The following is a 16,866-nucleotide window of genomic DNA, read 5'->3' on the forward strand; positions in this document are numbered from 1 at the left end:
AAAATTTCTGCTCTGTGAAAGACACTATCAAGAGAATGAAAAGATAAGCCACAGATTGGGAGAAAATATTTGCAAAAGACATATGTGATAAAGGACTATTTTACAAAATATACAAAGAACTCTTAGAACTCAACAATAAGAAACAAACAACCCAATTAAAAAATGGGCCCAAGCCCTTAACAGACACCTCACCACAGAAGATATACAGATGGCAAATAAGCATATGAAAACATGCTCATATCATATGTTATCAGGGAAATGCAAACTAAAACAATGAGATACCACTACACACCTATTAGAATAGCTAAAATATGCAACACTGACAACACCAAATGCTGGCAGGGATGTGGGACAATAGAATTCTCATTTTTTGCTGTTAAGAATGCAAAATGGTACAGACACTTTGGGAAACAATTTGGCTGTCTCTTATAAACAAAACATATTTTATATGATTCAGCAATCACTGTCTGTGGTATTTACTCAAAGGAGTTGAAAACATGTCTACACAAAAGTCTGCATGGGGATGTTTATAACAGCTTTGTTCACAGTTGCCAAAACTTGGAACCACCCAAGATGCCCTTCATTAGGCGAATGGATAAATAAACTGTGGTACATCCAGACAATGGAATATTATTCAGCACTAAAAAGAAATGAGCTATCAGGCCACAAAAAAACATGGAGTAACCTTAAATGCATATTACTAAGTGAAAGAAGCCAATCTGAAAAGGCTACATGCTGTATGATTCCAACTATATGACATTCTGGAAAAGGCAAAACTATGGAGACAGTAAAAAGATCAGTGGTTGCCAGGGGTTAGTAGGGGTAGCAATGTATAGGCAGAGCACAGAAGATTTTTAGGGCAGTGAAATTACTCTATGATACCATGATGGTGAATACACATCATTATACATTTATCGAAACCCATAGAATGTACAACACCAAGAATGAACTGTAATGTAAACTATGGACTATGGGTGATACTGACATGTCGATGTAAGTCCATCAATTGTAGCAAGTGTATCACTCTGGTGAGGGATGTTGATAATGGAGGAGGTTATGCACGTGTGGCGGGAGGATGTATATAGGAAATCTCTGTACCTTCCTTTCAATTTTGCTGTGAACATAAAAATACTGTTAAAAAAACATCTATTTAAAGAAAAGTAGTGGCTCTACATATAGTGTATCTGACTCATCGTGAGCCCTGCCTCAATTCACTTGGATCATTTTTAAATTCTAGACGTTGTGGTAACAATCAGTCACATGCCTGAGTAAACTAACAATAGCTAGAACCTCTGCACTGACTATCTCCTACTCACTTCACCAGGGTCTCTACAGTATGGATGGTGATAGATGAGTAAACCTGAGCAGAGAATGAAAACTCCTTGAATTAAACTTTGAGCCTGGGGGTAAGAAAACCAATGAGCAAATACTTCCCCTTTTTGCCTATTGGGCAGAAATTTCTGAGGCACATTTTACCAGGTTCCTCACTACATCCTCAAAAAGATAACATGAGCTAAAACTTTTCAGAATGTCAAAATGTTAGAGAACAATGAAATAAAAATCCCTTAGAGTACAGAGGAAAGATCCTCAAGAGAAATCCGATTGAGAGGTGTCGAGTGAAAATGTAAAGCAGTAAACTGATGGAGAAGAAAGGAGATTAACTGTGGGTGAAGATCTGCGTTTAGTTTTCAGACAGGACAAGTTTGCAGTGGGTAGTCTTAAAAATCTGCACCCAGGATCCAAACTGGTGAACCCCCAGCTGCCAAAGTAGAACATGTGAACTCAACCACTACGCCACTGGACCAACTCCCCAAGATTTACTTTTTATAACACTTAGTATTATACGATTGTAACTCTTCATAGAGCCAAAATATTTGTAACCATGTTATTTTATAGTGATACTATGTATTTCATCCACAATTTACAACAATACATCTTTGAAGAAATGCACTTGAGGTTCCAAGCCAAGACCATATCTCTCAATTCCAACAAATTTAAAAACGGTCCTCTGAGCCAGTGGTTCAAGTTCAGCATGCTCTGCTTCAGTAGCCCGGCTTAAGTTCTCAGGCACGGAACCGCACCACTCATCCGTCAGTAGCCATGCTGTGGCAGCGGCTCACATAGAAGATCTAGAAGGACATACAACTAGAATATACAACTATGTACTGGGGCTTTAGGGAGGGAAAAGATAAAAAAGAGGAAGATTGGCAACAGATGTTAGCTCAGGGTGAATCTTTCCCAGCAAAAAAATAAAAAATAAAAAGGGTCCTCTAGTCCAAGTGTTCTTAAAGTGGTGTGTGATAATCTTCTCATACAATTCAAGTTTTACCTTTAAACTTAGTTAGCCCAGTGGTGTATATTGATAGCACATGTTTAAGAGTTCAAACTATCTAGTAACGCAAAGGCTTATTTCTCACCATCAGGCAAAAAAAAAACACAACAAAAAAACCAACCAACAACCAAAAACTCATCCAGCTGTTAACAAAACAAAGATTAAATTCAAAGGTAAAGGAAGAAAGTGAAGATAAGTGGCCTTGCCTGCATGAACATTTGCGGAAATAAAGGTTTGTGTTCTAGCCACTAGAGTGTCAATTTAAGTGTTATTGTTTTTCTTCTCTTGCTATTTCTGACTTAAAAGTTTGATTTTTCTACTGTCTTTTAAAATATATTGTGATGTAGATTATCAATGTTTTCTTTTTCTTGTATTGAATAGAATTTCTTCTGGAATAATTAAACTATTTCTCCAATAATTTGTAAAATGGCAAGACATACACTTGTATGAGATCCAAATCCATTTAGAGGATAAATAGATAACACCTGAAATTTGTGAATTCTGAGACAGACATTTTGAAATACTCAACGCTGAAAATTGACATCCTGGTGGGGGCTGTGTAATTTGGAGTTGTAACTGTGTTGTTGATGTTCTTCAGGGGCTACTGTGTACCTCGCAGCCTCCCTATCACTGTCTTTTTTTTTTTTTTTTTGCTGAGGAAGATTTATCTTGGGCTAACATCTGTTGCCAGTCTTCCTCTTTTTCTGTATGTGAGCCACTACTGCAGCATGACCACTGACAGACAAGTGGTGTAGGTCTGTGCCCGGGAACCGAACTTGTGCTGCTGAGGTGGAGCACACCGAACTTAACCACTAGGCCATGGGGGCTGGCCCTATTACTATCTTTTATAAGGGTTTTTTCCCTACTACTTGCAGATGAATGCCAATCTAGATAAAGCCTTTCTTATAATTGTCCATATGCATCCAGCACTTCTCCAAAACTACTAAGTGGTAAGCAACTGAAACAAGGTCCACCAACACCAGACCAGTCTTGAATTTTGTGGTGGCTTTCTATGAAGGCACCACCCTAATAGGATAATAGTTAATGACTAGGTCGTTGAAATTCTCTCAGGGGATTGGAACTATAGACACTGTGGTTAGCTGTGATAAAGTTAATTCCTATATCTCTGCCCCGGTGGTCCAGTCCACATCACAGATCTACACCTAAGTCAATCTGCACTTATGGGAAACACTTGTTAAGAAAACCCGACATACACCAATCACAATCCTCCAACTCAGCTTTAGCTAGCTCACCTTACCCTAGAAAACAAGACCTGCTGGCCTTATAAAGAAATCCCTGACATCCTAGCCAATCATGTCCTGTTTCTGCCTTGCCTCCTCTAACGTTCTATGAAACTTGCCCTTGCCCCGAATCCCTCAGGAACCGTGCTCCACTGCTTGAGGTGCTGTGCTCCCTAAATCCCTGGATTGTTTTCCCTTGGAGAAAGAACATCAAACTCATTACTAAATTGTGTTATTTTTGTTATTTGACAGCTGGTATAGAGAGAGACAGAAAGCAGCTGAGCCTCGTTGATAGTAAATCTCCTATTTACAGAGCCGCTTCCTTATTTAATGAGACTTCTGGCTTCAAGTTCATGTGTTTCTATTCTTTGAGTCACCATTTCCCTTTTCCTGCATTCTATCTGTCCTATCCGTTGACACTAGCAAGTTTCTGGGATCAATTTCCAATGTGTGAGGGTTTTTCTCACGTGACCAAGCAGGTGTCCTACAATTCAGCTCAATTCTGACACTATCTACCTGGTGATTGCGTCAGATCCCACAGCTTAAGGGCTCAGTCCTACAACACCACCCCTCCGTCCTTCCCACTTCAGACACCAAGCGCAAGCCCAGGTTGTATAGTCATCCCCCGTTATCCGCTGGGGATATGTTCCCAGAGCCCCAGAGGATGCCAAAAACACCACAGATAGTACCAAACCCTATATCTACTATGTTTTTTTCTATAAATACATATTTGAGGTAAGAGAGCAAAACTAGCCCAAATTTCTTTTTCCTTCTTCACAATTTCATGGGTAGAAGATTTGTTCTTACATAGATCTTAGCAACTTCAGCATATGATTTTTTTTCTTTCCTTATTAAGTCGAGAACTTTTGACTTTACACGTAAAGGAAGCACTTTATGGCTACTCTTGGGCGTTTCCGAATTGCCAGCATCACTCCTCTTGCACTTTTGGGCCAGTATGAAGTAAAATAAGGGTTACTTGAACACAAGCACTGCGATACTAGGACAGTCGATCTGATAACTGCGAGGGCTACTAAGTGACTGACAGGAGGATGGTGCATAGAGCATGGATACACTGGACAAAGGGATGGTTCACATCCTGGGCAGGACGGAGAGGGACAGCATAAGATTTCATCAGGCTACTCAGAACAGTGCTCAATTTACAACTTATGAGTTGTTTGTTTCTGGAATTTTCCATTTAATATTTTCAGACCACAGTTGACCTCGGTTAGTTGAAAGTGAAACCCTAGATACCATGAGACTACTGTACTTCTGACCAACTGACTCACTATAAATCAGAGGTTCCAAAACTAGAGCGGCTCACAGAACTCAGAGAAACATTTTACTGACTAGATTACGAGTTTATTATTAAGAAGATGTAACTCAGGAACAGCCAGGTGGAAGAGACGCATAGGGCAAGGTATGGGGAAGGGGTAAAGAGCTTCCAAGCCCTCTCCAAGTGTGCCACTCTCCCCAAATCTCCACATGCTCACCAACCCAGAAGTTCTTCCAACCTCGTCATTTTTGTTTCTTTATGGAGACTCTATGACATAGGCATGATTGATTAAATCACTGGCCATCCGTGATTGAATTTCCAGCCCCCCCTTGCAGTCCTTGGAGGTCAGGGGGTGCGACTGAAAGTTCCAACCCTGTAATCACATGGTTGACTCCACTGTAAACCAGCCCCCACCCTTAGGTGCCTTCTTAAAGTCACCTTATCATCATAACAAAAGACATCTTTATTGCTCTCATCATTTAAGGAAATTCCAGGGGTTTTAGGAGCTCTGTGCCAGAAATGGAGACAAAGACCAAACATATATTTCCTACTATAAATCACAATATCACAACTAGGTGTATTTTTTTCCTCATTTCCTATTATCCACTATGAGGCAGAATTATTTTTTCTGTGTTTCCAAAGACGGCAATGAAATACAGTACATTTTATTTGAGGCCAACAAAATATCTAATTTTGTCAAATATGTTTATCAGAGTTGAAGTGATTTCACTACATTATTTACTGTACTAAATATCTTAATTTAAGAATTTGCCAATTGTTTTTTTCACATGTATATTTGACGTCTATCTATGATATACATTCATGGAATATTTTTTTTTTCTAGTAGGTTCTGTGTTCTGAAAATAAATATATATTTTTTTAATTGGCTGACCAAATATCTGTAGGAAAATAAAACTAAATTAAAAATATAATTGAGTCTTACAATTACAGGAAAAACTATTTTTTTCTTGTTGGTGAATATAAAATACGTCATTAACTCATTAAAAGCACATGATGCCATAGAGAATACAATGCAACAATAAAAATTATTCTTCAGTTTTATATTGCAATCAGTAAGCAAGAAAAAGAGAGATTGAGAAACAGGCAAAACATTTCAGCTTACCAAAAATCACTTTTACCTGAGAGGTGAAGTCATAACTCACTTACAAAATTACACTCATATAACTGGGGAAAATAACTCCATCTATTCAGAAACTTAAAGATGTAATTTGAGAATTCATTTACTTAATGTATTTTAATTCCCATTTAATTTATGAATATTTGAGAGTTTATATTTATATTCCTAATGTGGAACATCTTTCTAATTTGGGGTGGAGGGTTGGAAGAATTAATTTAGATTAACATTAATCTTAAATTAATTCCGTAATCCCTCCTAGATTATAAACCGCATGACAGCCGTGGCTTTTAAATATATTTTGTTCACTAATAAAAACCTAGAAGCTAGAACATTTCAAGATACTTAGTAGGTCCTCAATAAATATTTGAGTTTACTACTAAGTCTACTGTATTCTTTTCATAATTTCTAACACATATGATTACATCTTCTTATTGAATAAAAGTTGATTGCAACTTAAGGGCTGGAAATTCTCCACCTCTGGTTTATAAAATGCATGATATTTCAAACCACATGAATGGCCAAAATGTTTTTGTTACATTTTGTCCTCTCAATAGAGACAATATTGTTTATAACAAATAATACCTATATATATGGGAAGGAGATTTATGTGGTTTATTTCAATGTAAAGGACATTCAAGCATCCATTCCGATTAAATGAAAAATCTCATATTAATTACAAGAGACTGAGTAGTAAAATAATATAAAAACAAAAATCAGTAATGCTTTTTTAGAGTAGCAATAAATATTTATAAAATACAGCAGAGAAAATTGCACTCACTGTAAAAACTAAAAAATGTTTAGAAATTCAGATTCAGTGACGAAAATATATGATTTGTATGCAAAGGAAGATACAACATTTATTAAAAGGAAATCTATATTTGTAACGTGTTTGTAAAAGCAAAGGTTTATTATACTGCTACAGCATCGTGGAAAAATGCGTTGCCGGCAGGTCTATCGTAGAAGAGCAATGCTTTCGCCCATCCAGAGGTACAGCTTGAGCAGCGCTGGCACATATGCTCGGACTGATCAGCTCAAAGTAATTAGCATACCAGTAGCTCTTCTTTCCTCCTTTTTTTTTTTCCCAAAAGATAAATAATCAAGGGCTTAAACTTGTGTTCACAAAAGAGGAAATGCACATAACTGCAGGTAAATTTTTTAAGAATTACTAATTCACGTGTCTCAAGTTAGCAAAAAAAAATATTTTAAAATGGAATTCTCAGTGCTGGTAAGAATGTGTTGAAACAGACCATTTAAAATAACTGATAACTTCGCCGGTGTTGTGCCAATTAACAAACACTTTGAAAAGCAATGTATCAATGAGACTATATGGTTCTACGATATGCTTCAACACAGTCATACCATAGGTGGGACTCTGTCATTGGGGCAATTTTAGTATAAACAGTTTATCACAGAGTATTTGAAAATAGAGAAAAAAATGATAGAGGGAAATGGTTAGTCCAAGATGGTGTCTTAGATAATCAATAAAATAAAGTTCATAAATACATATTTAATAATATTGATAATCGTTAATGGTATACTATTATGTGATACAACACCAGAAGCTCATTTTACCTGAGGTTCATTTTTAATGATGTTTTGGGAGTTGTAATTGTTCTTCCCATCATCACAGGATGTTTTCCTGGAGAGCCAGTCAATGAATAATAAAGTAATAGGTTTTCTTAATGTGGGAAGGCAATTGCCCAACTATCCCTAATAAATTCCAATATCTTTGTCATTCATCACTCAACTGTTACCACTTAGATTCCCAACTAATTGACAGGCACCAAGTCATGAGCGGAGACTAGAAGATGATGTGCTTGGGTAAGCAAATCCTACTTATTTATCTACTTCCTCCAAAGAAATAATGAGTAAAAAGTATACACCATGCCTTGACATACAACATAGCCAATGACAAGTTGTTATTGCAGTTTATATTTGTCACCTTCATCCTGCTCACTAAGAAAATGCAGCCAACAAACATCAGACTCTCACCACCCTCCCCATCTGTTAAATCATTCACTGTCCTTAGGATGGAAGGAGAAAAAGGTGAACCGGATTAACATTCTCCAGTAGACACTTCCCCCAAAGAGTAGAGGTTTTGGCAAGTAGTTCCCCTGTTACAAAATGAAGGAATGTGGCTAAATTATCACCCCTATATTTCCTAGAAATGTATTTTATGTAAAAATACATTGAAAAATAGAATTGTATATAGACAAATAACAAATATCCTCTCTTTGAGCAGGCTTTGGAATAATGAATGGTTATGAGCTGCTTCTTTACACTGTACTGTACTTTTCAAATTTTGTATAGTGAGCATATATTGCAGTGAAATTCAGGAAAAAAGTATAGGAAAAGAAGCTAGTTTCATAGCCAATAAACATATTCCTACTGTAAGCAGGGCAGCCTTTCTTTGAATGATTTTATAATTGCCAGTTATTTGCATTCTCCAAACAATGACCTTAAAATCACTTTTAAACATAAAGATTTTGGGAAAAAAAGAAGATTATTATTTATTTTGCATAAAAATAAATGTCTTTGAGGGCCAGCCCCATGGCATAGTGGTTAAGTTTGGCGTGCTCCGCTTCAGTGGCCCAGGATTCACAGGTTTGGATCCTGGGCACGGACCTACACCACTCATCAAGCCATGCTGTGGCTGCGTCCCACATACAAAATAGAGGAAGACTGTCACAGATGTTAGCTTAGGGCCAATCTTCACTGAAAAAAAAAAATATGCCTATGAAATGGACATATAACTAATTGATAGGGGTTTCCTTTCATTTATCTGTAGTATCAACAATTTGGAATGGAAATATATGTATGGATCTTGAACTTCAACCTGTTTATATGCTTTTTTTATATGATAAGGAAACTGAGAAAATAAGAAGTTGATTATTTTCCCTAGAGCTCTTTTCTAAAAGGCTGGTGGCAAAACCTTTTTTTGTTGTTGTTTATTTGTTTTACATGTGTGTGAGTGTATGTGCACATACGTGCTTTAGTCTGTTTTATTATTTAAGATTAAAACAAATTAGAAACAAAATTTTGAAATTTCTTTACTTCAATTCTGGTAGAATATCAAACTCAGGCAGGAGCTGGTAGAATAATTTTTCACTGAGCATTTTTAAATGATGTTTGGAAAATAAACAGGCTTTATAGAGTCAATGTAATTCCCACCATCAAGGGAACATGTAGAGTGCATAAGAAAGATTCCCAAGGGTAAATTTTCTGACATCAAGAACAATCTCTCCTTGGGAATTTAAGAGGAGAATTAGGTTCAATTAAATTATGTATAGGTTATGCAAAGAGGATAATTACCCCGCTCATTACCATTGCAATTTGGAATTGAGGCAGCGTCTCTTTCTACCACAGTTGAAGATGAATTGGAAGGATTGCCTTAATCATTTCCACATTTGAAAGCCCTTATTTCCCTCCGTGCAGGCAGCTCTACCTTAGATGGGTGATGCCTGTGCCTGTCCAGATGCACAATATGATCAGCACAGGCACGTGAGTGTGGTTGAACAACACAGAGTAATTGGCATGCCAGTGATCATCCTTTCTTTCTGGCCATCAGTTGTGTCATTCACTAGCATTCTGCTCGTATTTTTAGTATTTCCTATCAGTGCCAGAAACTGGTCATTTTTCTGCTAGTAAATAGGATAATGGTATGTAAAAGCTGAAATAGACACCAAATATTAAAAAATTCTAATCCCCAGATAATGCTCATTCTGTCCTAGATTGACAACTGTTAGACTTTTAACAGGATTATTGTAAAATCCATTTTCAGAGTATAAACCTTGTCAAAAAGCATTGGCCAAGTTAATGCTATGAAGAGTTCCCATTTGCAATATGGCAAGACCCTCATACATGTGTGGTCGGTCGTGTCTCTGCTCCATTTCTTCAAAGTAGGGTGATGTTGCAGAAGTAAATACAGGATTTGTCTATAGATACTGCTATCCCTGGCTTTTGTTCCCCTAAATACCACCACCTAGAGAAGATTATGATGTGGAGGGGAAGAGTGGAGATACAAATGGCCAGAAGTTGAAAGGTGAGGTGGCATTTCTTAGGAAGCATGGATCCAAGCCTGCCGGATGGCAGCAAGTAGAGAGATGGCAAGACTGGAGGCTGCATGGCAGTTCTCTTGGGCTCAGACTATGAACTTAGACCCTAGACCTTGGTTGCAGCGCTGAAGGAATCTTGTCACTGGGCGATTGGGATTCACCATGACAAGTAACAGAGTCTAATAACTGGCGGGGTTCTATGAATGGGATTTGAAAGATTTCATCTGATTTAAAGAAAAAAAAAGTGACATTTCCTATCATATGATCTATGTCTAATAAATCCTCATCTGCTGAAAAATAATTGTAATGCATTTCTCATCCTAGGTTCACACATTTGATTCATGAAACAGCCTTCTTAGACTCCAGTATATGTGTGTGTGTGTGTGTGTGTACACACACACACACACACACATATGTATATATGTATGCATGTTTGTTGTGCCAGAAACGATACGAATTAAATTACTTGTACTATTTAATTATGTTATTTAAAAATTTTAACAAATATTTGTGTGGGTGTATTTCTGAGTTCTCTGTTCTGTTCCATTGATCTTTGTGTCTATTCTTCTGCCAGTACGGTGTTGATTATTATAGCTATATTATAAGCCTTAATACCAAATAGAGTGATCCCTGTCACTTTTTTCTTCTTTGTCAAGATTTTTTTTTTTTTTTTTGCTATTATAGGGCCCATACCTTGGCATATAAATGATAGATAATTTTTTTTGTATGTCAATAAAAATCCTCACTAGAATTTTGACAGGAATTGCATTAAAACTGGGGATCAATTTGGGGAGCATCAACACCTTTGCCATGTTAATTTCCTCTCCTTTTAATATCCAATTAGATCAAACTGTAGATATAATCTACATCAAAACTACACCATTTTTGGAAAAAGTTTAAGCCTTCCATTTTCTGACCACCATTTCCAATTCTTCAATATTAATTAATTTATTCCCCATGGTAAAATAACTTAGACCTCTGTAAAACTACTCATTCATTGTACTGATTAATTATTAACTATGTGTTAAATCCCTCTTTTGCTGACTTACCTGTTTTCCTGGTTTATTTCCGTAGACCATTTAATAAGTTACATCAAATTAAATCAGCCAATGGTCTTAAAGACCCTTATTCAAGGAAAGGTGCTTGACTTCTATGATCAATTCTGTTGCTTTCAACCAAATGCTAATTAATTTTGGCATTTACATGCTTGTTTATTTTGTTGTACTTACTCTGTGTTAGTGAGTAAAACCTAATGCCTAATAATTTAATTATTCTAATAATTTTAGTTTCATTCTTTCTTTGTATGAGAAAGTGTTCAAGAGCATACATTTTCTTTGATTACATCTTTGGCTGGATTTGACATGCTGTTTTTCTTTACCGCAATTTTTAATAAAATTTGTAATATTTATTTAGAGTTACTATTTGAGTAAGCAATTTCTAGAATTTTAAAGTTTAATTTGAAATATCTGTAATCATTTTGCTTTTGCTTTCACTGTTGGTTTTTTTTTAATTTTTGTGGAGTTTGTACAAAATCTGCTCCACAGAATATGTTGAGGTTTGATTTGTGACATAACATACATTTAATTTTGTATATGTATCTGTTTTTGAGATTATTGCATATTCTCTCTTTCCCAGTTTTAAAATACTGTTACTATATATGGTTACATGCACTTCAAAATGCAGTATTCAACATTATGTACGCTATCTGAGTATTCTCTATATTTAACATCTACCCTTACTTGCACCAATCCTTGAATATATTAAGCACATTAATATTGCACAGAGTAAGCCTAATCAGTTTTAAAGAAGTGTATTAATTTTGTCAGTTCTTAGTTATAGATGCAAATATCTTTAATGGATTATGCATTTTTCATTCAAAATGGTAAGACCTTATTATTTTTATATAATTAAAATGTAACTCATTACATATAGTCAATCCCTGCATATCTTTTCTTCTTCATCATTTATTCTAGGTATCTGCAAACATTTTTTTCTGAAGGGCGAGATGGTAAATCATTTCAGTGTCATGGACTCATGAGGTTTCTTCTGCAACTACTGAACTCTGACATGATAGTATAAAAGCAGCCACAGACAATATGTAAAGAGATGGGCATAACCATTTTTCAACAATACTTTATTTACAAAAGAGGCCTTGAGATGGATATGAGTGAACGGCTGTAGTTTGCAGACCTTTATTTTGTGTAATCATTCAGCATAATATAGGGGATTGCATGTAAACTTTACGTCCTCCATTTTTAAAAAATAATTTTTAGGATTTTTTAAAAAGTAAACCTGATAATACACTCTCATTGTGTGGAATTACATAAATATATAAGACAAGAGTTTTAATTCCCTTCCAAATCAGAATTCTGATATTTTAAATAAATTTTAGAAATATTAGACTAAATTTAAAGCCTAAAGTTTTTTCGTTTTGGAAGTTTTCTTGTTGAAATGCATTTATTTTTAAACCATTTATTCCTGCTTATTTTTGTTTGTTTGTTTATTTAAATGTTAATATTTCTAATAGCAAATAATTTCATAGTGAATGTTATAAATCAGTCACTGTTCTAAGTGCCATACATATAGTAATTCATTTATTCCTCATGAAGCCCTTTGGGTATTTACAATTAGAAAAGCCATTTCATAGATGAAGAAATTAAGGCTGAGGTTCAAGCCCATCCTGCCTGGCTCTGTACTTAATGGCCAAACTGTACAATCACTTCATTTAATCATTCACCTGCTAAACAGACATTTATTGATTATGTACTATTTAATTTATGTGCTGTTTTATGCACAACATCAGACTGGTCTTGGTCAGACTCTGGTCATTTTATCGTTTTATGCTCTCAGAACAACTTTGTAATGGATTTAAGGAAATCCAGAAGTATTACTAAAGTATAAATCAAATCAAAAGATCTAGAAGGGAATTTTAAGGTGACTAGAATATTTTTAGGGAAACAAAGTGAATTCTAAAATTTGACTTAAATATATAACACCTTTATGACAAAGAGTATTACCAGTTCATCTCCATTTCTCTGAAATAAAGAAAGAACTTAAACTGGCCAATAAGGAATTTTATTGAAGCTTTTCAATTTTATTTGAAAAGAAACTCTGTTAAAATTGGATATGAAATATTACAGGGGATATGGCATTTTTTCCCCTCTATCAATCAATTGAAGGAAAATATTTTTACTTAAAAGAACATAATTAGATGAGCTTAAAAGATCTCTTTCCAGTCTTTTATCACTTAGTAGCATAACTGACAAAAACAACAGTGAAATCTTCTGTATTTATTACCTTTTTATTAATAATACTCTTTAAAATTATATTTGATATGTTGGAAAGTCATTTAGAGCCACTTAACTACTCTAGGCCCCAAGGGCATCATTTAGCTAATGCTTCAGTGCACTAAATGGTCCAAAAGTGGCCTCAAAACTGTAAACGAGGTTCCAGAAGTGCCTAAATAGTCTCTAGTGATTATCTGAACTGTCTAGAGGACCTGGCTCATTAGTGAGTTGATTTAAATGTTTCCATAATCCTAAGCATGAAAATTTCCACATAAAAATCATTTATAGAATTTTTATTTAAAGATGTTTGCATCTGTTTATGATCTCTTTATTAAGGATGCCAAAGGGATGTATAGCTCTGGTTTTCTAATAAAGAGATGAATAACAATTGCATGTGGGCAGTGGTGGATAATTAAAGATAGAAAGCTTAAAATAGCATTAACAATTAAAAAGATCCAAAAGCAGTTAAGATTTAACAATTGTAGTGTTATCAGCTATTTCCCTGATCATCTTTTTCTCTCCTGCAAAATAGATATTCAGAATAGTTCACATTTAATACGACTATTAACAGTGATCTTTCATAAGATAGTGTATGAACTCACCATTGGTAAAATTAAAGAGTATAAATAAGTATCACAGAATCCTTTTTTATGCTTTATAGATGAAGAATATTTTTAAAAAATTAATAAGCTTAGAAAAAGTCCTGGGAGAAATATGCTATTGGACATTTTTCCCAAATGTATGATTAATAGAATATGACCAATTGTTCAACATTAATGTCAGAATTTATTAAACTCACAAGAAAAGAGTTAAAATGACTTCTATTTTTTAATAAATAGCTTTCATATAGATTTAAATAAAAATAGACTGTCCTCTACTATATTATCCAAGAAAATATGCCTCGTTCTCTGTTTCTCTCTAGCTTTAAAATAGCAGTATGATTTCCAAGTAGTGCCCATCTTTGGGTCATTCTATAATGGTAATAATCTCATAGATTATTGCCAAATTGAAATTTAAAAATAATACCATTTTATAATTTCCCGAAAGAAAATGAGTTTATTTAGTTTAAGTTTATCCAGGTACAAATGTAAGAACACATATAAATGATCTATATGCTAAAAATTCTGATGAAATAAATCAAAGAAGACCTTAATAAATAAAGAGCACGATTGCTCGACCACATGGTAAGAGTATGTTTAGTTATGTAAGAAACCACCAAACTGTCTTCCAAAGTGGCTGTACCATTTTGCATTCCCACCAGCAATGAATGAGAGTTCCTGTTGCTCCACATCCTCACCAGTGTTTGGGATTGTCAGTTTTCTGGATTTTGGCCATTCTAGTAAGTGTGCAATAGTATCTCATAGTTGTTTTAATTTGCAATTTCCTAATGACATATGATGTTTTGAATATTTTCACATGTATATTTGTTATCCTCATATATTCTTTGATGAAGTGTCTGTTCAGATGTTGTGCCCAGTTTTTGAATGGTTGGTTTGTTTTCTTATTGCTGAGTTTTAAGAGTTCTTTGCATATTTTGGATAACAATCCATTATTATGTATATCTTTTAAAAATAATTTCTGACATATTGTCATTATCTTGAAAAAGAAGTCGAATTTTATGATTATTGGTAATAATGTCCAATAATGTCCTTAGTATAACTTTGAAAATAGATCATTGAAAAAATTTTATGTTGAATAGTCAATACTTAGGATGTTTTGGGTTGACTTTAGATTTATACAGTAAAAAAAATAATGTAATCTTATTGTGGAGACATTTCATGAGCTACAGCAATAACAAAAATTTAATCTGTGTAGTTTACATTTTGGATTCCTGAATAACAGAATTTAAAATATTCCTTTCTTTGATTATTATCTTCCAAGTAAGATGTGCAAGAAAGCAGGCTACTCCATTGCCTATATGAACAGATAGATGAAATAAGTTCAAAAGGAGGGTAAAACTGTTCAATTTTTATATGCAATTTTTTGAATAATGTTTGGGAAATGGGTTTACGTCTTCCATTTTCTATCATGTTTGAGCATCAAGGCAGAATTTAAGTGAAGTCAATAGATAAGTCTCTATAGAATACAAAAAATATAGACCTTATTTAAGTCATTATTTTTATGTCTGACTTGATATAAATAAAGCCTTACCAGAAAATGCTACATTTAACTAGCTAGTTATTTAGAATATTGAATTCACAGTCATCATATTTACTATAAATTTACACACACACATAAACACACACACACATATCTCTGTCCAGATAGTTTATTAGACACTGTCTTTTTTTTTGTTACTTTATATAATAATTAGCCTTACTTGTCAGAAGAGGAACTTCTCTGTAATTTAACAATCCAACTTTTGATACACGCAACATGTGTGTTTCTCAGATCAACAAAACGTAAAAGCAAAATAACATAACTTTATGAAATTTGCAACACAGCAGTGGATCTAAGATAATCCACTATCGTGTCTACCTTAAATTTCCTTGTGTATATTTGATAAGGTTATGACATTTAAAAAGTATCTTTTACTACATATTTAAACGTGGACGTTTTTGATAGGAAATATTTATTAGATTCTCTGGCATTGCACTACATAGAACACACAATTGAAACATTATTCTCATCATGTTAACGTTTTTATGAAATGTTTTAAAGTTAAACAGATCTTGATATTTATATCGATTATATGTTTTGTGTGATTCCAAATAAATGAACAAAATTGAAATAATAAAATATAAAAACAGTTAAAAATGAAAGGGTATTTTGAAAATGTATGCTCTTTAATGAGAAAGACTTTCTAGCACAATGTAGAATCTAAAAGCCTTCTAGGAAAATAGTTAGCATTTCAATGAGATAAGTTTTTAAATTGCACAGTAAAAAATTTTATAAACATAATAAAAAATCAAATTTGGAAAAACACCTTCATAACATAAACATAAGCACTAATTTCCTTAATCCATTTTGAATTTTTTCTATGTACATGTAGAACTATTAAAATTATTAATATTTTAAAAATAAAAAATGTGTTATATATGTGATGAATTAATGATTAGACATTATTAAACTAAAGCTTGAGGAAACCGGAGTTCATTTAATCCTTAACTTTTGTCCATTTTTCTTTAAATATTTAATGTGTACATTAGGTAGGGAGGAAAAGAAAATTTGGTGGCTAAGGGTGATTGGTTTTAATTTTAGTTTTTGTTTTGTTGAGAAATTTAAATTTTTCCAATATTTAGCATGAAGAAATATTTAACGCCAAAAAGTTTTACTAAGAATGCTCTCCCTCGAGTTATATTTCTCTCCTCCTACCTGAGGATCAATGAAGTTGGATAGAGTTTCTCTTGACCACTCCAATAACCACATTTCTGCTGGAGACAACAATAGCAATTAATGAAACTTTTAATAGAACATATATCTTATTCCCTGTGAAAGATAGGATTGAATATTTTAACAGAGAAGAGTGCTACTAAATGTAACGAAAAACAATGCTAGTGGATATATATGAAAAAAAGGAGGGGTGAGTTGCATATACCT

This window comes from Diceros bicornis, chromosome 27, assembly GCF_020826845.1.
Source record: "Diceros bicornis minor isolate mBicDic1 chromosome 27, mDicBic1.mat.cur, whole genome shotgun sequence".
NCBI classification, from domain to species: Eukaryota; Metazoa; Chordata; class Mammalia; order Perissodactyla; family Rhinocerotidae; genus Diceros; species Diceros bicornis.